We start from the raw sequence: 27,273 nt of genomic DNA, 5'->3' as shown, positions 1-27,273 counted from the left end.
CCCTACGCACGGGCAGGCCACAAAAAAAACACACCAAAAAGAGATGGTACGTTAAAGTTCCCTTTACAGTATTTAGGATCTTAGGAGATATGATGAGAAATCCAGGAGACAAGACCCAAACTGAGCTCTTTATGTTCTTTCGAAGACCAGCCTCTCCTCTTCTTTCTGTCTTTGCTTTCATCATCATTGTTTGCTTCTGTTTTGTTTTGTTTTTCCTGTAAATGATGCTACATTCTGTTCTTCCAGGTTCAAGCTGTCTCTTTTTTTTTTTTGCGGTATGCGGGCCTCTCACTGTTGTGGCCTCTCCCGTTGCGGAGCACAGGCTCCGGATGCGCAGGCTCAGCGGCCATGGCTCACGGGCCCAGCCGCTCCGTGGCATGTGGGATCTTCCCGGACCGGGGCACGAACCCGCGTCCCCTGCATCGGCAGGCGGACTCTCAACCACTGCGCCACCAGGGAAGCCCCAAGCTGTCTCTTAATTGGCCAACGGTGTAACATTTAAACTCCTTAGCACATCTGCCCTCAAGGTCTTCCACAATCCCTCCTCTTATCTCACTTCTTTCTGGTCAGTCACTATCCCCTCTTCAAGCTGGGCTGACTTCCCTCCTCTATACTTTGCTGAACACTGTTCCCGGTGCCTGGATGCAGACTAGCCCTTAGTTTCTTTGTTTTCTCCACCCAGCAGGCCTTTCTCTCCTGAACTGAAGTGTCATTCATACTGTTGAAAGTCTCCCGGGAAAAACACAGCAACCAAAAGGCATCTTTTCTCCAAACTCCCTTACAGAATTGTCTGTAGCTTTCTTGCCATCTCGACAAAGGCCAAACTCCACAGCAGAGCATATGGGGCCTTCATAATTATCTCTCCAGCCTCTCTTCTTTCTCAGCACCCTCGACCCACCTCCCCGCACACACAGAAGTGGTACAGTCCTGTCCTACTGAACCAAGTCCCCCAGACAGGTATGTCTGTCTGTGTGTCTGTCTCTCAGCTTCCCGTATTCTCTCCTCTGCTTGCCATGTGCTCCTTCGCCCCGGGGCTCACCCTCACTTATCTTTCAAAGCTCCTCTAAGCAGCCTCCTCTACTCTGTCTCCTGATCCTCTGCTACATGGCCCCAATCCACTCTGATCCTAGCCCTTGTCACACAACACTGAAATTGTCCTTTCTACCTCTTTCTTTACTTCACTAGACCGTGAGCTCCTTGATGTCAAGACCACACTTTTGTTTATCACGGTATCCACAGAACAATGCCAAATATAAGATGCTAATGAGATTTGCTAACACTTAGAACAGATGTGGTGCTTGGAGTCTGTCTTATATTATGGTTAACCATAACTATTTCCTATTAGGACGTAAGTTTCCTAACAGCAAGGGTTGTTGTACTTCTTACAATTTAATTCTGAGAGTCTATTGAAGACTATTAGTATGTGGCAGTTATTTACTGAATACTTTTTCTTTATTCATTCGGATGAGTGTTGCTCTTCCAACTGCTCTCACAAAGCTACACTTATTTCAGGGCTGATATCATTTCTTAAGATATTTTAGGAAATCTCTTTCACAAATAGTTTAGGAAACACCCAAGAAAATCAGCTCTATTACTTATGGTGACTTAAGACGTTGTTCAGCGTGGTCATCACATTTAGTTGTTTTTGAACTCTAACTTCTGGCGATGAGTTAAAATGCCTCAACCCCTCAATTTTGCAATTTTGAGCGTATTTAGTATATAGGACTGTGCAATTCTCAAGGGCAATCACAACATCTAGCACAGTATCTTCCTTAAAGATATATGTGAAGGAATGAATGAAGGAAAGAAATATGTGACCACCTCTGAAATACACTCACATATTTTCAATGATATCAACATAACTGGAGTGTACTTTGGAAGATAGAAGTTATTTCAATGTACTTCTGGTAGCAAAATGAAAAATAATGATAATCTGTTTCCTTGTCCAATGGTTGTGCCCTGCATTTTCTGAGTTGGGTAAGGAGCTTTTGAGTCCCTGACAGGTGTGTCGGTATTTGGGTTTGAGTTCTTCCCATCATCTGATAACTTTCTTGAAGTCCTTTCTTTGAAGTATCCCTTTTCAGTCCCCATCCTTGGGATTCTAGACTTTCACCTACTTAAGCTTCTTTCCTCATAAATTCTTATTTTGGTCCATCCCATCTTTCTGTTTCTTTTTTTTTTTTTTTGCGGTACGCGGGCCTCTCACTGTTGTGGCCTGTCCTGTTGCGGAGCACAGGCTCCGGACGTGCAGGCTCAGCAGCCATGGCTCACGGGCCCAGCCGCTCCGCGGCATGTGGGATCTTCCTAGACCGGGGCACGAACCCGTGTCCCCTGCATCGGCAGGCGGACTCTCAACCACTGCGCCACCAGGGAAGCCTTATCTTTCTGTTTCTTTTCTTTCATTCCAGTTATTGGATTTTCTGACACCTTATTGCAAGATTCTCTTACCTTTATGGTCATGAACTTTTAGGGTTTTAGTGACATATGTAGCTCATTAGCATAGATACTTTTAGTGTGTACAGTAGACAAAAGAAGAATGTTTTTAAAAAACAGAGTTCTAGGCCTCCAAGTAGGGCAGACAGAAAAATCATTTTAAACATTGTTTTCTTCTTTTAGAAGGATGGGTAAGTCTAGTGAAATAAATGAACAGTATCAAGTGCAAGTTAACTCAGGCAGAAGGAAGTGATAATGAAGTCATAGAATCATGGGGCACAGTTTCTTTAAACAACAGCCATGAGGATTCATTGTATTGTAAGAGTGGTATAGTTATCTTTGCTGTCATACTCATATGCATGCATATTTGTATATACAAGCATATAAAAATAAAACTGAATACTGGATATTTTCTGCTTTGAAGTTTAAAAATAATTTTAAAGTAGTCAAAAAGCCAACTTTCATTCACTTCTTTTGTGGAGTATTTAAAGAAAAAAAATGCCCATGGAAGTAAAGGGGACGTATTATTTGCATACCCCTTTGCTATAAGTAATCGAGAATACATATCGCCTCTTTTTACCATGCTGACAGAGTGGCACATATTTCTTAAGGCAGGCTATGTTCTCAGCAAGGCAGCCATAGCTTTCCATAAGTATACAAGTAGCTTCAATGACATTTCATCACATGGTTTCCAGTGTACAAGTTTCTAAGCCTTCAGGCTACTGGGTCACCTTTATAAAGGAACCATGTCATTTGAAAGAAGTTTAAGAAAGCCAAGGCCAGTTCTAGTCAGTGTATTGGAAATGGGTAGTACAGTGTTCACAGTTGCTCCTTTGCCTTTCTGGTCCCTGTAAACCTCCACTTAAAAATAGGAGTGACTCAGGGCTTCCCTGGTGGCGCAGTGGTTGAGAGTCCGCCTGGGACACGGGTTCGTGTCCCAGTCCGGGAAGATCCCACATGCCGCAGAGCGGCTGGGCCCGTGAGCCATGGCCGCTGAGCCTGTGCGTCCGGAGTCTGTGCTCCGCAACGGGAGGGGCCACAACAGTGAGAGGCCCGTGTACCGCAAAAAAAAAAAAAAAAAAATAGGAGAAGGAGTCCCTCCTCCCAGGGACTGTAAGCTAATGGCATATTGGATTTGTGAATATTTGTCAGAAAATATATTTATCTTCCATTATGGAACAAAATAAAGCACTTGCCATAGAATATAGTTTGCCGCATTTATTTTGGAGGAAACTTCCAACTTGTTCTTACTCCTTCAGGGGGTTATCAGGATGATGATGGTAGAAAGCTCCCAAGCCCAGGAGCCTTAAGGCATGGTTCTAATCCCAACCTTTACAAAATCAGAGCTCACTTAGTCATATCCGTGAGTTAAATTTTCTAGAGCAATGTTCCCTAAAATGTGTCCTATATATATAGTCCCCTGAAATACTCCTTTAAAAAAAGTGGGGGAGAGGGACAGCCTGGCATGCTTTCATCTCCTGTGACTCTTCACAAAGCATGTTTGCATATTCAACTCTTTGAGAATCCCTGCAGTAAATAAATCTACATAACTTTATTTAATCTAGTACTTCCAAAACGTATTGAACCACAGATTGTTTTTTTTTTCATAGAACACTTATTAAAATCCTGAGAAACTAGTATTTTCCTGAACACACTTTTGGAAAAGGCACTTTTAGACCTTTGGCTCCCGACCTGAAAATTGAAGGGGTAAAACAATAATTTCTCTGGTCCCTATTAGGTGTCAAATTCCATGGTTGTATAAAAATTTCAATTGTGTGGTCACCAGAGTCAATGCCAAGGGAGAAGGATGATTTTTCCGACAGAAAGTAGGGGAAAAGAAAGGTGTTTTTTTTTTTTTTACACGTGTGTTTACTATCACATAAGCTATCTATGTCTCCGTCTTGTGCTCTTTCCGGCTCCTTTAGAAAATAATTTAAAATCCACAAACTGTCCCTTAACTTTAATTTTGAATTTAATTTAAATTTAATTTCTATCGAGGGATAAAAATCCATGTTAAATTTCCTCTACAGTGTCAGTTTAAAACTGTGTGTATGGTAAGTCTACAAGAAAAAATAAGAATCTTTCTTCAAGTCTTTATGATGGTTGCTGTAGTTGCTTTTGCCCCTCTCACACACAGTGTATGTTCCTCAGAGATCAAGAACAGTATTCTCTTAATTATTTTTTTTGAAAATTTATATTTTCATTCTTCTCTTTTTTCTTTTCCCTACTTCCTTCAATAAACAGAGTGTTGTGTGCCCACAAAGTGGCAGGCACCGTGCTGCCCACAAGGGATGCAGGAGGGAGCAAAATAGTATGAGGGCCTTATCCGATGAGCCGAGAGCTTAGCTGGGTGAGGGACAAGAATCAAGTAATCTCAGAAACGGAACAGGAAAAGTTCAGTGCTATCACATTCAACAAGTAATAGATATGTGGTGCCATCAGAGGATATAATTGGAGATTTGTCATAGGGAGGGCAATCAAGGAAGGCTTCCCGGAGGAGATGATGACTGAGCTGTGTGAAAAGGAAGAGTAGAAGTTTTCTGACAGTGAAAAAAAAGAGATAGTATTCATGGACCTCAAAATAATTCCTCATGTGTTACTGTACTTAATCTTTACCTGTAATTTAACACATATTTATTGAGCTTCAGTTACATGCCAGGGAAGAGGTAACCTTTAGATCTCCCTTTGAAAGAATGGGACTGGTAGCCGAAAGGATAAGGTACTTGACAAAGAATCATAGTAACTTATAATTAGTCAGGACCTCAATTTTTATATTTCTACAAATGGTGACATTATAACACTATACACAACGGTACATAAATATGAGCAAAACAACCTTTTAGACATTCATCAATTTCTTCCCTTTTGCAGGGAGAGGCACTTTGGAACAGTGTTCATTCATTTATGTTATAGTCTCAGGATCACTGAGGGTTAGTACTAGAAGAATCCTTCCAACCACTTCATCTTACACATGGGGAACCCTAATGATGATGTCATATTTTAAATATGTTACAATTCAGAGTCATCACTAAGTCAGGCCTTTCTCCCATTTGTCTAAGTTTGACTTCTTATCGCATGTATCATGGATCAAAGTTCAAAGATCACCCCCAGCAAGTCTTAGAGTAAAATTCAATAATATGGTTGGTTCATTCAGCAAGTGGAACTTCTCTTCACAAAATCAGCATCTTAGAGGAACTTGGCCATGCCACTTGGTGACAAGGCAGAAGACTCAGTATCAGAGCATCTGGTTCTAAGGCTCAGTGTTCCACTGCACATAATATTGGATACACTGTAGTTGCTTCTTATTTGGGGGAAAGTACCCAATACTGAGTAAATTTTGTAAAAGGAAACTCTACCACTTTTATCTCATGTTTTCGAAAGTATACGGGTATACAGAGAGTTGTACTCTTGTTTTTAAACTATTGAAGAAGAGAAACATTTTTAGAACTGGGATTGAGATATGAAACTAATACCTACTCTAAGTAACATGCTCTCTGTCTCGCTGTGATGGGATCTGCCGCTGTGTCTCTGTGTCACTGTAACTATGGGGAATAACTCTTAGACTCTTCATTGACTCATTCATAAAATGTCTTGATGAAATTTTTCAAATTGTTTGCCATCTAATTATCTATCTCCCTCTCTACCCTCTATATATATGCATATGTCAAATGCTGTGAAGTAAGTCTCAAGGTATAGTGAAGAAACTCCTATCACAGGATAATTATTCTTGGTTATTGAGCTTATATTACATTCACAATAGTGAATGATTATGAATACGTATTTTTTACTGGGGAAAGAAGCAGGTGGGGTTAAGAAAAAACATTTCTTGAGCACTTGCCATACTTCAGGCATAGTCATTATAATTTAATTCACAAAAATGTAGGCATTATCAACATTCTTATGATACAGAAACTGAGGCTCAGAGAGATTGATTTTTTTGACCAAGGTCACACAGTAAGTGGCAGAGTTGAGATCTGAGCCAACTGCTTCTAATTTCAAGTCAGTACTCTTTCTGAAATGGAAGCAGTGGAATATTTTTTCTTCTAAAATCATCAAACTGTTGAAGTGTTGTGTTTCAGAAAGACTTAATGAGAATTGAACCATCGAGTTGTTATAAGGAGCTTTCTATACCATTTTACCAAATTGCCAGAATTCCAGTATCCTTTTCTCTTTTTGTCTGAACGCAATACATATGTCTAAAAAGGTTTGATAATAAAGTAGAAAATTGTTTTTCTTAGGCATTGATGAGTGTTATATTACACTTTGAGATGGTTATCTGAAACATGTGTCTGTGGAATATTGTAGGTAAAATTTAAGAAGGGTTGTTCTTCAAGGTTTAAAACAATAGAGTCACCCTAGGTTATGTGTTTGTTAGTTTTCTGTCCCTGCCCCCATGGCCTTCAGCATCTCCTCCTGGCTCCTGGGACACATTGGCTATCACCACCAGGTCCCTCTGCCTGGGATGCTTACCCCCTCCCAGGACTGAAGACAAACCAGCCTTGAGTGGAGGGTGAGGGGACCCCAGCACACAGAGTGTGTCCATGCTCTTGATGGTCCAGTCAGCCCTGAAGGACAGCTCCTTGTGGATAGCCAGTCAACATTTGCCATTTCGATTTTGTACCAAAAATGTATTGAGATAAAATTCACGTAACATAAAATTAACTATTTAAAAATGAAGAGTACAGGGCATTTAGTATTCTGTTGTGCAACCACCACTTCTGTCTAGTTTCAAAACATTTCCATCACTCTAAAGTAAAAAGCCCTTACCCTTTAAGCAGTTTCTCCCCATCCCTCCCTCTCCCCAGCCCCTAGCAACCTCCAGTGTATGCTCTGTCTCTGTGGATTTATCTATTCATATGAATAGAATCGTACAATCGGTGATTTTTTTTGGTCTGGCTACTTTGCCTTAGCATAGTGTTTTCAAAGTTCATTCATCTGTCATCGTGTATCAGTACTTCCTTCCCTTTTATGACTGAATAATATTCCATAGTATGTATATATACAATTTATTGATCCATTGATAGGCATTTGGGCTGTTTCTACCTTGAGGCTATTTATTGAACATACTACCTATGATTAAAAAGCGTATTGCAAAAGCTCTTGAAATTGAGCAGCTTACAGTTGCAAAGGGAGCATCATAGGGCTGAACCCTCCATTAAGGTTCTTTTTGATGCTGGACTCCCTGAAATGTATTGTTGTATTACTTTGATTAATGATATATAATGTATATGAGTTACATGTACTGTACCAAAAATATAGATATTTTTTCAATGTAATATGATATGTAATTTATGATGTTTTTGTTTGCATTCAATACTGAATTTAGTAGAATTACACAATGCCTGTTTGGGTAGCTCAGGTTAGAGACACAAAAATAAGTTCTTCCCCAAAGCTCTAGTAACCAAAAGTATTAAATATACCTCTTTGTCAATTAGTAAAGAAAGGCTATTGAAAACATAAAATTATCCGGCATGTCTACATATATAATAATTATGCATCCAAGGCTTTTCCTTTTGAAACAATTTATACATTACATAAACCTAAATTTCTCATCCAAGTATCATTTCAAGAGAGGCAAGCTTAAATAATGGAGGCAATGGGGAAACATAATATTACGATAATGTTCTTTGGTGCGGTTTGGAAGGTTTTAGGAAACATTTGGAACTATTTTTCTCATGTAGTCACTTAACTATTGAAGTGTTATGATAGCGTTTCCCTCTGCATTGTATACAATACAAAAGGAGTCCAGTTAAAGGAGACATCAACTCTAAATATTCTGATTAGAGGGAGTTCCACCAACGAGAAAATTACATGCTCTAATATCCTGATATTAGTTTAATAAAAAGATGCAGGGAAATAAAGAAGGGCTAGGTGATTTAGGACGTCCCTTTTGCTTTCAAATGTCCATTTCTTTGCAGCTTCATTTAACCAAACTACATTAAAAATTCTCAAATGGATGGAAAAGGACCCGAATTTTCAGAGTAAATATACCCTAGCTAAATTGATGTGATTTTTTTTTTTTGAGGAATATTTCTAACTAGATTATAAGCCAAAACTGTTGAAGTGAAGAAAACGTTTAAACTTTTCTTTTACTTACACCATCATTTTTGGCCTCTTTGAAACTTGACAGGTATGTGTCTCAAAAGTTCTGAACATCTGTCAAGTGTTAAATTAAGTTCCCTTGTGAATTGATAACCATTATGTAGTTGCATCTGACATATAGATACTAAAAGGTGATTGTTTCTCATTATAAAATAACTATGACCTTTCTATGAATTTAAATTATAACACCAATTAAAAGTGTAATGCTTTTTAAAGATATATAATCTGTTGAATAAGGAAATGAAAGCTCTTTCATGTAGGCTTTTAAGAAGTGTAGAATATTTTTGTTACATTTGAGCTTAAGAACAACCATTCCTGTTGAGGGCTGCAGTGCTATCTATTCTCAGGGACGACTAGAGAATATGGCTGTGCTATACATCAGAATGGATGGATTTCCATATCAGTGAACGTTGGGGAAAGCACTTGAGAGACCAGACCTCAAGAGAAGGGAATTTGTTTCAGGCTGTCACTAACGTGGTTATTCCCAACTCCTCCTCCCCTTAAAACAAAAATAAAACAGAACAAAACAAAACAGTAGTTCAGGCACCAGGTAGTTTAAAGGAGACAGAAGAATTCTCAGAACCACATTGATTTTAATTGAACTCCACTTCAAAATAAAACATACACACGATAGCACTTTGAGTGGGGAGAAATGAGAAGTGTCAGCAACTTCAATCAAACAAATGAGATATTTTTCCATTCTCAAATAGTATTTTCTGAGAAAATGGACTAGAGTTGGGATCTAAGCCAAGCAGGGCATCTAGAGACTACCACCTCTCATTCTCTTGCAACCTTGACCAAAAGAATGAAGCCTAAGACACAGGCCACTAACAAGTGTCTGAAGTCCAGTGGAAAGCAAAGGGTTAACTGTTTCTGTACCAGAGCACAAAAGTAAGCTCCCTGGAGCTTGTAACAGGAGACAAATAATAACAAGGTGGGAGAGGGCTGTGCCGTGGTGTGTGTGCACATGTATGAAACACCCAACCTTGCTAGGGTTGTTTAATCTAAAGCCTGGAAGCCAGACTTGCATTACTCTGTCCAGGACTTGGTTCTAACTTAGTGAGAGACTTTAAAAATAATCCTAGACTCTTTCATTGGCAAGTATCTTAGTAGTTAGTGCATTCAGGGGCATAGCTCTGACAGGTCATACATTTTACCTGAGGGAGAGACAAAATTTTATTTCCTTGCTATACCTGTTCACCCTGATTCTGTCCTCTTGAACAGAGAACAGGCAGCAGAAAATAAGTGGACTCTGTGACTGTGTAAGAATCCTGGCTATACGAAGATTTGCTCCTCTCTGCTTTGTTCTGTATCCAGCTCGTACCCTGCTACCCTGCTTTCTTCCCTCATTTGTGTCTCTCTGGAATTAGCCATTATTTTATAATCCAGAATATGTTTTGTACTTTCTACATTGTCTTTTCCATAGGGTAATGCCTATCTATTCTCTCAGGTTTTGAAATGTTTCTCTAACCTCAGCTTATACCAAATCCTGTTGTCTCCATATTTTTCCTCTGTTGCTAAGTGTTTCACAATGCTAAGTGGCCGCTTTCTTTCAAGTTCCTGATTATTTCCACATCCCCTACTCATCCCTCCATCTCTGTTTGTCTGATTTAAGTCCAGAAAAGTAGTTTCCCTACTTGCTTCATCTGCCTTCTTAGAGCTTAAACTCTTAGCAAAGTAAGTCAAGAATTTATCCAATGTTGTATTTTTGCCAAGCAAGACTTCCAGATGGTGTCCTCATGGTTGAAGTCTCCCACTACTACTTTATGTTACTTCTGTGCCAGTTTTGTAACCTCTGTTACCAAACCATATCCCCTACCTGGCCTGGCAGTCTGGAGTGCACTTCTTTAAAAAAAAAAAAAAAAAAATCCCCATTATTTTCTCTCATTTCTCCAAAACACTTCCACCCTAGGTTTGTAATCTTCAAGACAGCTATTATGATCTTGGTGGTCTATGCGGCTCTCTCTTTTGAGCAAATCATTTTTGCTTTGGACAAAGTTTTCCTTTTGGCCTGGGTTTATTCTTAACAATAGCACTTATATCAAAAAGCTAGTATTTATTAAGTGATTACTATGTGCCGCATTCAGTGCTGGGTTATTAACAGCTATGAGTTCATTTGATATGACATATACTAAGCTAACAGTAATTCCTATGATGTAGAGATCATTCTCTCCATTTTACCTGTAAGGAAACTGGGGCTCGGGAAAGTGAAGTAACTTGCCAGAGGCTACTTCACTAACAAAGGATCAGGCCAGGATGTGAACTCAGAATCCTCATATTCCAGAGCTGGCGTTTTTAGTCATTACACTGCTTCCTCTCCCCCATTCCCTTGCATCATTTTAGAAGTGAATCATACCCCTTAAGGGCACACCATCTTGCATAAAAATTCCAAGTTAAATCACTCTCTCGTTCAAAACTTTGTGTATGAGTGTACAAGACCCCTTAGGCTCAAAGTTTTTATTCTAGTTGGTTTCCCTTTAATTTTTCCCTGAAACTTTCTGGGCATTTTTACCACTTGCTGCTTTGTTTTATCCCCCATGGTTTCAGGTTTTACAATTGTGTCTGAGTGTTTTTCTCCCTCTCTTCCTTCCAAAATTTAGCTTAGAGTTTTTTTTGATGATATTGGCAAATTAGACATATTCTTTCCTGGCTTCATGAAAAACACTTTTTCTGATGTATTCTTTCCTTTGTTGGAGTTTATAAAACCAACTCGTAGCACTATCTATGGAGTCACCAGTTTATGCCTTATATCCTATTTTCTCTTCCAGGTTTATGACCTTCCCTTTAAAAAAAAGATACACACCAGGCATCCATACCCTCTCACCATACCCACGCCCCATGCCCTGCCCCCTGACCCCCGCACACACACTAAGTCCTTTAATTTTCTTCCCAGGGGCCAGTTATAGCAGTTCTCGATTCTGGTGGCCCATTAGAATCACCTGATGTGAACAAATACCAGTGCCCAGGCCCCAACCCAGATCAGTTGAATCAAAGTCTCTGGGGATGGGTCTTAGACATTATTAGTATTTTAAAACTCTCCAGTATTTTAAAACTTCCGATACGCAACCACAGTAAGATCCACAGCATTATGAGCTTCATCTGGCAGTAGCATTCATTCCCACTGGAATGAACAGAAGTGGGTACATTTTATGAGTCTCAGCAGGCTTCCATCTCCCACTAATATTCATGCTGTAGAAAGACAACGTGCCTCTTACTGAGCCTGGCTATGGCTTTGTTCCCAGGAATGAATAAGTTCCGTGAGGATTCTCTTCTGACTGCAACTAGTAAAAGTATTATGCTTACCTCCTAAGGTCTGAGAATCCTCCTAGAGCTTTGTGGTGCATCTGGAATCACCCTCCATGGAGAGCCCAGAACCTTTGGTGTACTTCCAACCGCACGCTTTTCTTCCCATCTCTCTTGGCATATATTCTTTTGCTGACTCTTCTCTTGTCATTTCTTTTCCTCTACTATGTTAACATCTTTTTTTAATTGTTTTCCCTTCTGCTTCTGTTTTAATCTAGGTCAGAGAGACATCCTAAAGTCTATTCATTTTCTCCAGCACGAAACAAATTAACATGTAGGGTAGACACAACTAAGCAGGAGCGCATACAAAAATCTTATCTATAAGATGTGACTCCAATTTTCTAGAGCTTGGTTTTTAAGTTGAGAAGGAAAAAGAAAGGTATTTGAAAGCAGCAAAGCACGTGTAGTCATCAATATTAAGGAGTCTCAGAAAAGCATTTTGAAGAAGGTGGGTCTTGAACTGAAACTTTCAGGATAAGAGTAGTAGGGCACCTTGGTTTGATTGAACAATGTCAGTGAAAGTGTGATGATGACATTCAATATGGATTATATGGGAGGGATTGATCAAGATGGCCGAGTACGAGGATGTGGATCTCACTTCCCCCCATGAACACATCCAAGATACATCTACGTGTGGAACAGTTATGACCGAAAACTAAATGGAAACTGGCAGAAACTGTACCATCAAAGTTGTAAGAAAGATCCACACATAAAAGCTAAAAAGGGAAGAAAAACAATTGGGTCAAGACTTACGCCCCTGGGAGGGGACTCAGAGCAAAAGGGAGATTACACAGGTGGAGACCTCCCCTGTGTAGTGAGCGGCGAGAGCCCCAGACTGGACATCCCATTCCTGGGGCCCTGCACAGGGGAGATGAGCCCCCTTGTCTGGCTGGGAGCCAGCTGGGAATAGCAGGGGGAGTGCAGGAAGCCTGGCCTCTGCTCATGAAGAGTGAATGCACACTGGCTTGCCCCTGACACAGGGTGGAGAGTACAGTTAGAGGACAGCTGTAGTGGTTGCCAAGTTCCCAAGCCAAGAGAACTCTCCAGCCCCACTCACTCCACGTTGCAGCATGGCATGGGACCTAGAGCTGCCAGGACTGGGGAGAAAGCCTGTCCATGGGATGCAGAAGCAACCTGGTCCTGATCCCAGGGCAGAGCCTAGGTGAGGTGGTGGCCGTTGTTGGCGCTTGCTCAAGCAGCGCACCAGAAGCCACTCCACCACAGTTCACACCCTGTATATGCTGAGAGTCCAAGTGAACCCTGTCTGCCCTACAGTGAGGCTCCACAGCAAGGCAGAGGTGGCGGAGGCTAAGAGCAGTTATCAGCTGTGAGGGACAGAGGAGACTTGCACCTGAGGCTGCCTCTGAGCAGAGCAAGGGAAACAATTGCAGACACCTGCACAGGCAATGCATCGGAGACAGCTTGGACCTTTGTCTGCAGGTGACACAAGCCAAGAGTCCGTATGGGCCTCCGTCTCCTCTGGGGTAAGACTTCTTATGCTGGGAGAGGAGAAAACTCACACTTGGAGAGAAGAGAGCCAGCCTGGGCCCAACCCTGAGAGCTTCAGCTCCAGTAACATGGGACCAAATCCCATCCCGAATAGGGCCGTGAGGGCCACTGAGCAGAGGGGAAGTCCCACCTCACACCCAACTCCAGCTCTAGCCCCTCCACCTCCAGCCCTCACCACCACAAAGATGATAGCTGCCAGCACACCCTGAGGAAAGACGTGACTTACATCCACATCAAATCTAGCTCTCCCGCCAAAGGCATTGGACATAGGCAATCTGTATAGGGACGCTCTCACATAAGAACACCCCTTCAAGACTACAATAGGTAACTGTTTTACCTGAATTCAGAGGCAGAGAAAGTTAAGCAAAATGAAAAGGCAGAGAAATTGCTCTCAATTGAAAGAACAAGAAAAAAACACCTGAAAAAATAATGAAACATATAAACAATATACCAGATTAAGAATTCAAAACATTGTTAATAAAAATGTTAACTGAATTAGGGGAAGGAGTCGATAAACACAGTGAAGATTTTAACAGGGAACTAGAAAATATAAAAAAGACCCAATCAGAAATGTAGAATTCAATAACTGAAATAAAAAAATACACTAGAGGGATTGAATAGCAGACTAAGTTAGACAGAAGAACACATGAGTGATCTGGAAGATAGAAAAATGGAAATCACCCAATCAGAACAGCAAAACAAATTTTAAAAAGTGAAAACAGTTGTAAAGCAATTATACCCCAATAAAGATGTTAAAAAAAAAAAAAAAGTGAAAACAGCTTAAGAGATCTGTGGGTAAACATTAACTGTATCAACATTCACCTTATAGCGATTCCAGAAAGAGAAGAGAGAGAGAAGAGAATTAAAAATGTATTTGGAGAAATTATGGCTGAAAACTTCCCAAACCTAAGAAGGAAACAGATATCCAGGTACAGGAATCACAGAGCCTTCCAAACAAGATGAATCACCAAGACTTATAATAAAAATGGTAAAAGTTAAAGAGAGACTTCTAAAAGCAGCAAGAGAAGAGCAAAGTAACATACAAGGGAATCCCCATAAGGCTATCAGCTGCTTTCTCTGCAGAAACTTTGCAGACCAGAAGGGAGTGGCATGATATTTTCAAAGTGCTGAAAGGGGAAAACCTGCAACCTACTATATTCTACCCGGAAAGATTATTATTTAAAACTGAAGGAGAGATAAAGAACTTCTCAGACAAGCAAAAATTAAGAGTTCCTCACTAAACCTACCCTAAAAGAAATGTTAAAGGGTCTTCTCTAAGTGGAAAAGAAGTATTATAGGAAAGGGAAATCCCATCAGAAAAGGCAAATATATAGTAAGAACTGAGGATCAACCACTTAAATAAGCCAGTACGAAGATGAAAAGACAAAAAATTATAAAAGCAACTATAACTACAATAAACAGTTAAGGGATAAACATGAAAATGTAAAATGTGACATCAAGAGCACAGTGTGGAAAAAGGGAGTAAAAAATGTAGATCTTTTAGAATGTATATGAACTTAAATGACTACCAGTTTAAAACAAGTAGATATAATTATAGGTCAACATATATGAACCCTATGATAACCACAGAAAAAACCTACAATAGATACACAAAAACTAGAAAAGAAAGGAACACTAGCCTACTACTAAAGAAAAGAGCAAAGCCCAAAGTCAACAGAAGAAAGGAAATAATAAAGATCAGAGAGCAAATAACTAAAATAGAGACCAAAAACACAATAGAAAAGATCAATGAAACCAAGAGCTGGTTTTTTGAAAAGATAAACAAATTTGATAAACCTTTAGCCAGGCTCACCAAGAAGAAAAGAGAGAGAACCCAAATAAACACAATAAGAAATGAAAAAGAATACTCTGAACAGTTACATGCCAACAAATTGGACAACCAAGAAGAAATGGACAAATTTCTAGAAACATACAACACACCAAGACTGAATACAGATGGCCAACGGACACATGAAAAGATGCTCAACATTGCTGATTATTAGAGAAATGCAGATCAAAACAACCAGATATCACCTCACACCTGTCAGAATGACTGTCATCAAAAAAAGTCTACAAATAAATGTTATACCAATGCAGGGAGGGGCAAGATAGGGGTAAGGGATTAAGAAACACAAACTACTATGTATAAAATAGGTAAACAACAAGGATATATTGTACAGCACAGGGAATTATAGTTATTATAATTTTTTTTTTTTTTTTTTTTTTTTTTGCGGTACGCGGGCCTCTCACTGTTGTGGCCTCTCCCGTTGCGGAGCACAGGCTCCGGACACGCAGGCTCAGCGGCCATGGCTCACGGGCCCCGCCGCTCTGCGGCACGTGGGATCCTCCCGGACCGGGTCACGAACCCATGTCCCCCGCATCAGCAGGCGGACTCTCAACCACTGCACCACCAGGGAAACCCTATAATAATTTTTAATGGAGTGTAATCTGTAAAAAATATTCAAGCACTATGCTATACACCTGAAACTAATATAATATTGTAAAGCAACTACTCTTCAATTTAAAAAACTATGCATTATATAAAGGAGACTTTGTCTCAAGGAGGTTGTGAGATCTGGAGAAGATTAGATGGGTTGGGGTTGGATTAGGAGAGAAGGGTAATTAGTGGGGTTTTAAGATTAATGATTCCATCCCACCTCCCATATTCAAATCAACTGCTAGACTCTAAAATGCAGAGGTCAAGCACTGTGTCTTCTATGTGCTCCCAAGCTTAGCATAGTGCCTAACGAAGAGTAGTCATATAAAATATATTTATGGAATGAATAAATTCTTCTCAACCTTATGGGGGTGTCATAAATCCTTTTAGAAGTCAGATGAAATTTATGGGCTCTTTCCTTAGAAAAATGTAAATAACTACACATACACACACACAATCTTCCATATAATTACAGGGCGTTCAAGGACTCCCTGAAGCCCATTCAGGGCCACCAGGTTAATAATTGGTGATTTGGAGATGTGTGACACATTATTTTTGTCTTGCAAATTATTCAGACTCTTTCCCATGATTTACACTTAAAAGAAATTGTCCTGTCAAGTTTTGCTAGTTGTAGATAAGTTCTCTAGAAAAGGCATCATGGTGGATTTTATTGTTGTATAGGATACCTATTTCTGTGAACCCACTCCAAAGTCTACTCTAGACAGCTTTTCAACCCAGTTCATTCTCATAATCCTTGATAATCCTAACTGTGGTTTTGAAAAACTAATGCATGTATTATACTTTTACAGAGAATATTCAGAATATTATCCCACAATAATATGTAGTTGCTTTTGTAGTTTACCTATGTAACCTACCATTAAAGAAAAATAAAAAGAATCACCACAAATTATGTCCAAAGGAACAATGTTTCCAACATTTTTCTTTTACTTTCTGTGAGGTATGGCAAAAATAGCCCTTAGTAAATCATGGACATTAACACAATAGGAAGTTAATATCTGCTTGCCTATTGGAAAACTATTCAGTATTTGAGTATAACTTATGACTACTTAATATTTTGACTAAGAGGAAGTGGAAGAAGGGAAAACATTCTTAAGAGTGAAACCTTGGATATTAGTGTCTAGATATGGGATTCTTTCCTGTTCATTCCTCCCACCTCCCTGAGCTTTGCTTCTGTGTTTTTAATAACAAGTTTCTCATATCTGCACTTAACACCCAGCTTGAAATGTATTCCTCAACATCTTTTTCCTGTATCTCGTGGTTTTCTTTGAGTGCTTTGTGCAGCTGCATCAATCAGAAATAATGGAAAAATCAGATGAGGTGACAAGGGATGGCAGGTTGTTTTTGTCATAATAGTTTGCCCTTCTCACTATTCAGGTGCCTGGGACGTTTTTAGACCACTAATGCCATTGATAGCCACGCGTGCAAAGTGTGGAACTCAATGGGAGCTATTTAAAACAGATATAAAAATAAATGTAAGGAAATATCTGAATTCATCAACCAGTTCTAGAACTTTTCTGGGAGATTTGCTCTAATAATGACACCCAGAACATCAGCAGCTAGCTTGTCAGGCTAAGCAGGTGTGGTTTCTTTCTAGAGCCTGTCATCTGAGAGCAAAATGGATTTATTGGTATAAATAGTCTCTACTATACATCAGTTGCACATATACCATTTCATCTGATCCTTAAGACAACTGTAGGAGCTTGTTCCCATTTAATAAGTGAAAAGCCAATGGCTCAATTAGGTTATTTTATTGACCATGGGTTACTTACCTATTAGGTGATGACCCAGAAATTTGAGGCGGAGACAATTTGCTTCTAAAGGTGCCTTGCTAAACTCCCCCTCCTACTGAAGAAGTTTAACACACACACCCTACCCCACTCTCAGCCCTGTTCTAGGACATATATGATACTTCAGTGAGAGGAGAATTTAATTGGCATTGTTATCACCCTCTCTGGAATTGTGCACAATATATAAATAAAAGAATTTGGAAGGTCTATAGTTTTTCATCTAAGTGCCTGTGCCATCAACACCAGCAGCTTCTTTAATACTAGCAGGCAGAAATGATCAAGTGTATCTCTTTCAATGAGAACATCCATATTGTTTTCCACTAGAAGAATAACACATGTTTGTTAGAAGATGACCTAAGCTGATGCATTCTTTAGTAAACTGGGGAAGTTGGATTGCTCTGCTAATCCATGGGGGCACGTTCTTGTCAATATGGCCCCAGGAGACTGGGAGTGACCTGTGTCCTCTGTGCATGTGGCTTGGGTCAGGGGATGTGAGGCAAATGGGAAGCAGCTTCATTTGACCTTTGGGACTTTCCATGCAACTGTAACATTAAAATTTCCAGTTGCAGAAATGTTTTTTCCAGTATAACCCGGACATTCAGAGGTTGATATTTAAGCCTGGTAGAAAATAAAACTTGAACTTAAAAATAAACACATATTTATTGTAACTCTCTAGGTTCACTTTCTCTAGCAATTACCTTCATTTCTGCAAAACGGAAACATTATTAAGCAACTACTAGTGCCAAGCACTAAGCTGAACCTTTTACCATTGATTATTGTATTTTATTCTCTCAGTGACCCTATGGCTTTTTTTAAGAAGGGTCATCCCAATAATCAGAGTAGAGTGATGTGGGTTTTTTTACAATGATAGCAATTTCTTTCTGTCAAGATAGGATTTAAAATATTACACTCCTGACTTTTGCTATCCTTCCTTCCAAGAAAAAAAAAACATGCTATTTATGAGAAGCTCAGTTTAATAATATCAGATGAGCAGAATTCTCTTTTTTAAACAGTTAGCCTTGATGGAAGGCATTTAGATATTAAAGGCCCTCATTCTAAGACAGTTCACCACAAAAGCAGGTCCAAGGGTTATCCATGCATTTTAAATTTTAAATCTAAATTTAAACTTACATTTCCACCAATCAGAACTCAGAGCTAGTATCAATGTTGATCACAGAAAGAGATATGTTTCTAATTAACTAACTTTAAAGCCCTATCTTAATCACTTAGAGCATTCTTGTGCACATCTGTGCTGCAGGAGGAACTGGATTACCTCCATGGTGTATGTGTGTCTGGGTGTGCGTGTGTGTTTAAAGCAATGCTATAACTCTATCCAAATGCAATGCAGCACTGCTTTAAAGTTTAGAAGCAAATGTGTGCTTTGTAATGTAGTTAAAAAATTGAAACCCCCTTCTACCTTATATGTTCTTCTCTTGTAAATTGGGCTTGTTTGTGGAGGGCAGCCATTTCCAATACTGTGACACATACATCCCAGAACTTCTTCCCTCTTACTTCGATGGGACCTAAATGAGCACCAGAGCCAGGGCCTCTCATGTGGTTTTGCTTCATCTTACAATGACATCAGTATCTTTCCATTCGCCTCATTTTCATAAAATTGTGCCCAGAATGAATGGGAATGCCAGTAAAGGAAACTGAGTCCTGGGAGTAATTTTTTACTAGAGTAAATGAAGTGATGTGATAAACAAGTACAACCTGACGTGACAACATGGCATAAAGCCGTGATACAAAATGTTTCATTCTATTCTTGTGAAAGTTTTTGAAAGCTTTTATGCCTTTCACATGTCTTGTGTGTGTATATACTGACCAGTGGAAGTATAATTCGTGTTCAGATATTTATTTCTGTCACTGAATGACCAGATGGTTCTTGCCTATGTTGGAAGAGAAGCATTTTGCCTATTCGATAACTCTGAGTGACATTACATGTAACAAACTAGCCAGGATGATCCACTGTAGCCCGAGTGAGAAACACGTAGCTTTCTACTTTGTAAAGTTGGCAGAGACTCACAAATGCCTTTATTCTCATTTTTTAACTGAAATAGTTTGTGTATTTTTCCTACCAAAGTAACAGATGCTCAATGTGGAAAACTATGGCGATACAGGCAAAAACAAGAGAGGAAGAACGCTTATAAATTAATTTTTACTACCTGTAACTTGCCACTTGGAGATTTGATGATGGTCATGAGGCTACAAAGCTGACGTTTCTTTGAATACATACTATTTGTCTGACACTGTGCTAAGTGCTTTACATCAATCAGATTATTTAATCCTCCCTAGAACCCACTGATAAAGGTAATGGTATTAATCTCCTTTCATAGATGAGGAAACTGAAGCTCAGAGATACTAAGTGAATCGCCCAAAGTCACACAGCTAACAGGTCACACAATAGCAGAGCTAATTTAACGTGGGATTGCTGGACAGCTAGCTGCATTGATTTCTATGAGTTGCATATGTGTCAGATATTCCTTTCACTTGCTTTTCAATTGAATTTATGAAGCTTTTGTTATATTAAAGTATTTAGTTTTGCACAAACGAATCTATACTTTTGTGATTTCTACCTTTAGTGCCATGTTTAAAAAGGCCTTTCCTATTCCTAGATTATAGCATGGGAGGGAGAAAAAAAAATGCAAACAGTACCAGAAGATAATAATCACAAGCCAGAAAGCCAAGGTATCTGCCGAAGTTGTTACCAACAGGAAGAAGTAGGAGATGTGAGGATGTGTTTGAAGGCAGTGGCAGAAGAGGACATAACGCTGTTCCCTCATTATGAGTATCGAGTCTAATAAGCCAATTAAATACACTTCCTTTCATGCCTCCTACCCTCCCCTTTAAGCTCCTGCATCAGGGTCTGGACTGGGAGGAGGGACTGGAGGAAAAGAGAGGAAGGCTGGGCTTCCCTGGTGGCGCAGTGGTTGAGGGTCCACCTGCCCATGCAGGGGACACGGGTTCGTGCCCCGGTCTAGGAAGATCCCACATGCCGCGGAGCGGCTGGGCCCGTGAGCCATGGCCGCTGAGCCTGCGCGTCCGGAGCCTGTGCTCCGCAACGGGAGAGGCCACAACAGTGAGAGGCCCCGCGTACCGCAAAAAAAAAAAAAAAAAAGAGAGGAAGTCTTCTTACATAGCTGCTGCAGTTTGAGGGTCTCTTTGGAGTGTCAAATGCCTTCTGTCAGGCAGTAGCCAGATGCCAGCACTTTTGTGTGGCACGTAGATGTGTTCTTTTGAGACACTCCTGGGGAGATCTCACCCACAGGTGTTCCCTGTTGTACAGGAAACCCTCTCTGGATTCTCTCTAATCACTTCCTTCTCTCCGCTCTGACCCCAGGAGTATGTTCCTTGCCCTGAAGGCAGCCTTCCTGAGTGTAGTCCTTTCAATATGGCACATGACTCCCCTCCACTGGGACCACAGGGGAAAACAAAATTAGGTACCCTTTCCCTTCCAAATGGTACAAACTGGAGGCTGCTTTCACTGCTGCCCTTTCTTCTTGCCCTGCCATGTGGACAACTTCTGACAGCCTCCTACTTTCAAAATCTCGAAGTCCAGACTCTCATCAGGATCTATGTCCCATATTTGGTGGGGGCGGGGGGTGGAAGGAGCATATGCATTAGGTTCTCCCAAGAACTCTGTTTTAGGGGCAAGAGAAGGTAGGCTTTTGGGTTCTGGCAGCTTGGCAGTCATTCACTTTGGGGAAAGAGGTGCCGGCCTCCCCTTCTGCCAACCAACCCCAGTATCTATGAGAGGTTTTCATGGAGCACACCTACTCCTGTGAATCTCCTCTTACTTAGGCTGTTAGACAGTGATCGAGAAGAGTACGGGGCCAATATTTCTACCTTTAGCAAGTCCTGCAGAAATGTGGCAGCACCTCTGTTTAGCATTTGTAGGTATTAGTCCTCGGCGTTAGGACCTCAGCTGAAATGCCAAGGTGTTAGGAAAAGTCACACTCCACGCCGTACGCTGTAGAGTTGTGCTGTGGAGATATCATGTGATAGAAAGTTTCTAATTTTTTTTTCAGAATGGATTGTGAGTTATCACAGATGTTTTCGGATTAGTACATTACTTTTTATTTTTTTAATTAATTAATATATTTATTTTTGGCTGCGTTGGGTCTTCGTTGCTGCGTACGGGCTTTCTCTAGTTGCGGTGAGAGGGGGCTACTCTTCGTTGCGGTGCGCGGGCTTCTCATTGTCGTGGCTTCTCTTGTTGCAGAGCACGGGCTCTAGGGCGCCCGGGCTTCAGTAGTTGTGGCTCGCGGGCTCTAGAGCGCAGGCTCAGTAGTTGTGGCGCACGGGCTTAGTTGCTCTGCAGCATGTGGGATCTTCCCAGACCAGGGCTCGAGTCCGTATCCCCTGCATTATCAGGTGGATTCTTAACTACTGCGCCACCAGGGAAATCCCCACTGCACCACCAGGGACGTCCTGTATATTACTTTTTAAATAGTGGCCCAAGCCGTCAATAAATTGACATTCATTTCTTCTAGAGGTATAACCCCATTACAATAAAATGGAAAAAAATCAAAGGAGTGTTCTGTATTGCAAAGTTATTTCTATGTCACAGTGTGTAGTCTTTAGAAGCAGGATTTTGTTGATCTTGGTGACAACAAATTCAATATATCTAATAATCCTGCATAGCAGGTCTTCATTCTCCTTCCTGTTGATGTGACAGTCACTGTTTAATGAAACCTTATTTTGTATACTATTTGCATTGTAGATCAGGAATGAAGAGCTGAGTTTGCTTAAGCGACAGCTGAGCTGTTTATACTTTTTATATTCTTCCATCAAGAAATAATTACCCTTCAAACAGCCTTACCTCTTTCTACTTTGTATATGCAAACTACCTAAATAAAACATATGCAAACTCCCAAACCACACGTCAGTATACAGAAACAGTCAGGACCCAGAAAAGCATAGAATAGCGTATACATAACCTATTCCACTTCCTTGTACCAAGGCATTCATTCATTCAGCAAGTCTATATTGAGCATCTACCGTAAGCCTGCGAGGCAATAGAGTTGATTTTGCTCGTTTATTTACTACAGGAAAGTAAAGAATAATGTTTGTTTTAACTCCAGTTCTATAAAATCGGAATGTTATTTCTGGCTTAACAAAGATAATATTGTAGTAGAACTTCGGTATCTCACTGGTTGCTGTCCATAATTCTCTGTTGGAGTACATCTACACATGGATTAGTTTGAAATGGCCTTCGGCAGTTTACTGTAGGGCCATCTGGCCATTTGCTATCTGTACTCCCAAAATAACATGCAGTTCTAGAATAACTTAGAACTCAGTTATGCCCTGGCATATATTATTGAAGTGTTAAATGGGTATAAAGTAGGGCATGTATTGACAATTCAGGTAAGATATGCAGTACTCTAAAATAGCCCAGGCCAATAAGATGCAGACTCTCAGTACAGCTAAATTATAGAATAATTACATTTTTAAGATTATAAGAATTTTTTTGTTTTATATGAGAATTTCACTGCATAGTTACTTTTTCTAGGACATTTATTATGTCCTTAAAGGTATACCACTTCCATTTATATCCACTTTAGTATTTAAGGAGATGTTTGTACATCTCTGTGGTTATGATTCACAATAATGTTAGCACAAACTGTGAATGGATGAGTCTCTACTGCAAATATATGCCCACTGTTCAAAAAAGGATATTTCAAGGTGGAAAGTAGAAAACTCTTCTGCCAATAATGTTAAACCTCAAAATAATGTTCAGCATGTCCTGAAAGATGACCATGGGTTGTTGTGATCTTTAAACAACCAACATACTATTTCTTTAAAAAGCTTAGAAGAGGGAAATCCAACCATATGTTAAAATGTCTGATTTTTCTTCTAATTCTTTTTCCTATAACAGCAGAATTTTGAGTTTGAGTGGGTGCTCTATAAATACCTGCTGACTGCCGAAGGAAACATATTAGAATTTAGAAAAATGGTGAGTTTTTTTTAAAGGAAGAGTAAAACTTGGGTACAAACCTTTCTCCATTGCTTCATTTTGGGGAGCCTGTAGCTTTCTGGTGTTTCCTGTTGAATATCCATCCTAGCGTAGCAAGTGATAAACTGGCTCGTACAACTTACTGTAGGATTAGACCCTTAATAAGTTCAGATACTAGAACTTCTGGATAGAGAAAATAAAGTAGGTTTTTACAACAGTTAATAGCATAAAGAATAAATTGCAAGTATGAGAAATAAAAGGCACTGTAAAATCTTAGTGCATATTTTGAGAAGAACTAAGTAGAAATTTTATACATTCATTGAAATTAACCACTGAGTGTAAGTATTAGACATGTGTAAAGAGAGAATTAGTGACCTAGAAGCTAGATCTTAAGGAATAAAAAGATAAGAATTCAACATATGTCTAATAGAAGTTTCAGAAGGAAAATTAGAGAAAATGCTAGAAGCAATAGTCAAAGAGATTTGGGTAAGAAATTTCTAGAGATTATTAATTAAGTCATGGATTCGCAAGGTAATGCATATATTTGGTTTTAAAAGATCAGAGGGTGCAAAAAGGATCTGTAAGACAAAGCAAAATTCCTTTACCCAGTTCATCCCACCCCAAACTGCCCCCCTGTCCCAGCTACCACTTAACAAAACTTTTGTTTATCTTGCTATTTCTTGATTTTTTTAAATATGAGATATTATCTGTTGACTTCCTACAGTAGAAATGGTGAGTTAGTTAGCCCTCTTACTGTATGAGCAGGCACATGCAGTCACTCACATATTTTTCCCTCTCCCTAGCCTTCCAATATAGCTGTATCTCAATTTTTGGTTAATTAAATACTCTGTGTTTATGGCATTATTGCTATGTGAAACTGTTCCCTGCTGAGCATCATTGTTTTCTATGATAAGATTTCCTTCCCTGAACAACTCTTCATTTTTTCCTGGAGGTAAATATTGCTTTAGCTTTATTTGCTTGGTTTCTGTGTCACTATCACAAACCCATTCCTAGCTCTGCCACCATCACTAACTCATCTTTTTAATATGGTCAGACACATCAGGAAATCTATCATTTCCATTTTTTTCCTTGGACATCTCCATCCTGGAGGCCTAGATTCTCCTGCTCCTGTTCATTTTATGTTGCTCTCTGGACCTTGAGTCAACTATTTCCTGGATCCCACATCTTTCTCTTTTTTTACTTTATCATTTTAGTGGGGTACATCCACCGGTATCTCCTCAAGAAATGTAGGGAGCTAAAATTTCTTAAGACCTTGCTTGTCTGAAAATGGCTTTGTCCTTCCTCACATTTACTTAATACTTGACTGAGTTTTGAGCTCTCATTGGAACTCATTTCTCTCAGAAGTTTGAGGTAATGCTCCATTGTTTTCTACTTTTTGAACTTCCTGTTGAGAAGTCTGATTTCTATTTCTGATAACTTGCCTGTGACTCGTCGTGTTCACTCTCCCAAAAGGTATTAGATTTTCTTTTTTACTCCTGTCTTCTGAAACTCCTGTCTTCTGAAATTCCATAATTGGATTTTTGTTCTTTTCTTATGCTGGGTATATATTTCCTTCACTACAAAGAATTTTCTTATATTTTTTCTTTGATTTTCTCACCCATGATTTTCTCAATATTATGTTCTTCAACTCCTATTAGTCATTACTGAACCTTAGATTGACCTTATTTTGTTATCTCTTTTCCTATTTTCTTCTTTGTTTTTATTTTGCTTTCTGTAAGATTTTCTCAACTTTATCTTCTAACTCTTCTATTGATTTTTTTTCAGTTATGATATTTTTATATGTAAGCATTCTTTCTTGTTCTTGAATTTCCTTTCTAATCACATCCTGTTTCTCCCATCATGAATGCAAAAGCTTATTTTATCACTATGGATATCATAGGATTATTTTTTAAGTTTTCTTCTACTCTCCATGTTGTCTCAGTTTCCTCTAAGTTCCCCTTTTGTATTTGTTTGATTCATCGTATTAACTTGATGTTAAAATTTTCCTCAAATATCTGATGGTGACTGTCTCTCCATTCATATTTGAGGTGAGACCTTAAAAGATGATTAGAATTTCAGAGACAGGGCTTGTTGACCAGTGACCTTTCTCATAGGAATTCATTTGTTTCATTGTGGCATCTCCACATGTCAGCGTTGCTAGGTCAAGCCCATATAGTTTCCAGAGAAAGGTTCCTATAATGTCCTGGAAGGAAAATCTCCAGCTGTCTGGGAGCCAGATGGAGGAGGGGTGCTGGAGAAGCAACATTAATAAATAGACATCCTTTCATTTAATTTCCCTCACCCTTGCCTTTAGCCTTGCCTGGTCTCTGTGGTCCAGATCATCCAGTGAGGAAGCCTTTCTGCTGCTGAGGAGGGAGGTCAGGGGAGAAGGACGGTAGCTGCTTGGCTGCCTGGGCTTGAGGAGGTTACCAGAGGGCTTGTGTTTACTTTCTATAGAATTGCTACCAGTTCTGTTTTCAGCTCTGCTCTGCAATTGCACCTCCACAGGCACTTGGTGTGTCCAGTTCCTGAGCCTTCCGGAGTTCCTCTGGAGCAAATGAGCTGCTGTCTCTTTGCTAACACCACGTACACAAGCAGAATCACCTACACTTACAGAAGCATTCTGCCTCCTTCTCTCTGCTCCAACACCACTCATCCATTTGCTTCCATCTCTTGAAATCCAGTTGACATTTCTTTTCTGTTGTCATCTTACTCAATTATTCTTGTTGTCCCTGAGAGTCCATGCCTTATAAAAATTCCCATACCATTATTTCAGTAGAGCTTCAAAAGGCAGAGGGATTTCAAACTGATGTTTACTCTTCCATGTTTTCCCCAGTCTGTTCTTCATACCGCACGCAGCATTTTTATTCAGACCCAATCTGATTAGAAATTCCTCAAATGGCTATAAACCTCTTACTTATATTATTAAGGGCAGAAAGTCCTCCCCCTGGTTATTTCTCGAGCCTCATTTTTGACCTCCCCCTCCCTTACCTTCATTGCTATCCACACTCACTCAGTGCTCTGGCCATATTTTGCTTTTACCCCTGAACCATGTTTTCTCACCAGGTCCTTTGCACATGCTGTTGTTCTTAACACAGTCCACCTCTCACATTCACACCTGGCTACCTTCTAATCATCATTGAGGTCTCAGCCGAAAGAGCACCTTCTCTGGAGAGCCTTTCTTGACATTAGCCCCCCTCCCCAGGCCTGGGTTCTCATAATCATAATACCTAATTCTCCCCTGATTGGAGCACCTACCCCATTGGGTGTTTCGTGAGGGCATCTTGGCTATTCGCCTGGCACATAATAGGCGTTCCAATTTGGGTTGAACGGTGAATAAATGTTTTTCTCTCTGACCTTTTTCACTCAGTATTTTCACTGAGTATGTAAGTCTTTCTTTACCTTCAAGCCTTGGTTATATTCTAGTAATAGCCCAGCACTTTACCCATCTCTTCCAAACTTAGAAATACTAGAAAGTATAGAAAACCTGAAGAAAGTGGAAGTGCTTGTACACTCACTTTGTACATTTAAAGGCTTTATTTCAAATGTAAAGTTAACAAAGTTGTATCTTAAAATATTAGTTTGGAATAAAGACAGTTTCTGTGGCTTAAAAATTAGACAGCGTAGAACCAGAACTTGAAGTGAATCAATACTTAATGCTGTAGCATTGGGAAAAAAAGGGGGTTTGTGCTGGAAGTTGGATTTGCTGGTAATTTTGATTTATT

General features: G+C 39.8%; 1 protein-coding gene across 19 annotated transcripts in view; it reads left to right on the top strand.

Annotated features, from left to right (window-relative positions):
* The window catches only part of GTDC1 (glycosyltransferase like domain containing 1), a 446,641-nt gene that overhangs the window by 288,922 nt on the left and 130,446 nt on the right, over window positions 1-27,273 (top strand). The gene's annotated exons all lie outside the window — the stretch shown is intronic.

The sequence above is a fragment of the Orcinus orca genome, chromosome 7 (genome assembly GCF_937001465.1).
Source record: "Orcinus orca chromosome 7, mOrcOrc1.1, whole genome shotgun sequence".
Lineage (NCBI taxonomy): Eukaryota > Metazoa > Chordata > Mammalia > Artiodactyla > Delphinidae > Orcinus > Orcinus orca.
This window is presented reverse-complemented; position numbering and strand designations above follow the sequence as displayed.